This window comes from Penaeus japonicus, unplaced genomic scaffold (genome assembly GCF_977035675.1).
Source record: "Penaeus japonicus unplaced genomic scaffold, GWHDUDI00000001_assembly GWHDUDI00000032, whole genome shotgun sequence".
Taxonomy (NCBI): Eukaryota; Metazoa; Arthropoda; class Malacostraca; order Decapoda; family Penaeidae; genus Penaeus; species Penaeus japonicus.
In genome coordinates this window covers 25238426-25240925 of record NW_028234434.1, presented here as the reverse complement: position 1 = coordinate 25240925, position 2500 = coordinate 25238426, and positions in this window count along the sequence as shown.

The window sequence follows — 2500 nt, the reverse complement described above, 5'->3', positions numbered from 1 at the left end:
AAGGGGAGGGAGGGGGCGTGGGAAGGGAGGGAGGGGGGCGTGGTATGTGAGTGTGGAGGGAGGGGAGGGAGGGGGCGTGGGAGAGGAGGGAGGGGGCGTGGGAGGGGAGGGAGGGGACGTGGGAGGGGAGGGAGGGGGCATGGGAGGGGAGGGAGGGGGCGTGGGAGGGGGAAGGGGGCGTGGGAGGGGATATGTGAGTGTGGAAGGGGAGGGAAGGGGCGTGGGAGGGGGGAGGGATGGTTGCTGTGATGTTTGGGGGTTAATGGGGTTATATTTGTGGGGGTGATGAGTGTATGTGTCTGTGTGGGGGATGTGTGTGTGTGTGTGTGTGTGTGTGTGTGTGTGTGTGTGTGTGGAGGATGTGTGTGTGTGTGTGTGCGCGCGCGCGTGTGTGTGTGTGTGTGTGTGTGGAAGATGTGTGTGTGTCTGTGTGGGTGATGAGTGTATGTGTCTGTGTGGGGGATGTGTGGGGGGGATGTGAGTGTGTGTGTGTGTGTGTGTGTGTAGGTCGTCTGTAGGTCACTATACCCTGCCCAGCTACCTACTGGGAGGATAACTGGGATTGGTATCCTAACCAAAGGGTAAAGGGGAAGGGAGGGATAAGAAGGAACGAGAGAGATGGAGAGAAGGGTATATGGAGGGAGGGATAAGAAGGAACGAGAGAGATGGAGAGAAGGGAGTACGGAGGGGGATGTTAGTAAAAAGAAGAAGGATAATAGAGAAAGGAATAGTGAAGAGAAGGAAAGATAGTAAGGAAGGAGGAGGAAAGGCAGAGAAGGGTGAAGAAAAAAAAAAGAAAAAAAAGAGTGAAGGGTGAAAGTGGGAGGTGGGAGGTGGGAAGGGGGAAGGAGGGGCGGTAGGAAGAAGGATGGGGGGGAGAGGAGGGGGGAAGGAATCCTCTGCCTCCATCCCCTGTGGCTGAAGTAGCTCCTACGGTAGCGCGAGAAGGCGGGGTGTCTGGCTGACGAGACCTGTAACGAAGGGCAATTTGGCTGTTGTGGAGAGAGAAAAAATGTGATTTTATAATTGGCTTTTTTTCTTTCTCTCTCGATTATTCCTCCATTTCTTTTTGCTTCGTCTTCTTCTCCTTCTCTGTTCTCCTTCATCTTCTTATTCGTCGTCTTCTTCTCCTTCTCTGTTCTCCTTCATCTTCTTATTCGTCGTCTTTCTTCTCCTTCTCTGTTCTCCTTCATCTTCTTATTCGTCGTCTTCTTCTGTCATTCTTTTAACTCTCCTCCTTCTTCTATAAATGATGGTGATGATAAATGATAATAAGAATGATAATGATAATCTTGATAATAATTATCATCATCATCATAATCTCACTCCTTTTCCCTCTTTCTCTCTCCTTCTGTCTCCTTCCTCCTTCTTTCCCGTCTTCATCCCTCTCTCCTCTCCTACCGCCCTCTCACCTCTCCTACCGCCCTCTCCCTGCCTTCTCTCTTTTCCTCTCCTCTCCCTCCTTCCTTCTTTCCACTCGGCGTCGCCCTTCCCTCGCCCGTCCTCTCCTCCCTCTTCTTCCCTCACCCCCCCCCTCTCCGCTCTTTCCCCTCCTCCCCTCTCTATCCCTCTCCCACCATTGATCACGCGAGTTATCCCTTATTCCATCAATGCCTTGATTTATCGTCTCTACCTTATCTCCTCTTCCTTGCCCTAGCTCCTTCTCCTCCTTTCCTATTCCGATGGGGGGGGGGAGGAAAGGGAGAGGAGAAAGAGAGGGATAAAGAGGAGGGAGAGTGGAATACGATGAAGGAAAGGGAAGAAAAAAAGAAGAGTAAGAAAAAACAAAAAAGGAACTGCGAAGAGTTGAAGTTGGATGAAATAAAAGAAGGGGTGAGGAGAAGGAATGAGAGAAATGGAATTGAGAAGAGAAGATGGAGAGAAGAGAGGAGAGAGAGAGAGAGAGAGAGAGAGAGAGAGAGAGAGAGAGCTAGAGATAGAGAGAGAGAGAGAGAGAAAGAGAGAGAGAGAGATGGAAGGAAAAAGAAAAAAATAATGAGACAAGCGAAAAAATGAATAGGAGAAAAGGGGGAAAAGAAATAAAGAAAAATAAAGAGCAAAAGATAGACGGGAGATGGAAGGAAATATGATGTGAGAGAAAATAAAGAACGAAAGAGGAAGAGAGAAAGAAAAAGAAGCATGGAAAAAGAGAAAGAGAAATAAATATAGAAAGAGAGAAAGAGAAAGAAATACGGAGAGAAAGAGAGAGAAAAGAAGATAGATAGTTAGATACATAGATAGATAGAGAGAGAGAGAGAGAGGGGGGAAGAGCAAACGAAGACACTAAAAGCGAAAATGAGAGAGAAGAAAAATAGAGAAAGAAAAAAAAAGAGAGAGAAATAGACAGAGAAAGAGACAAAAAAAGACACAAACAAACACACCTGACTTCTCCCCCCCCCTCTCTCTCTCTCTGTTTCTCTTTCTCTCTCTCTCTCTCTCTCTTTTTCTGTTTATCTTTCTCTCTCTCTCTGTTTCTGTTTATCTTTCTCTTTCTCTCTCT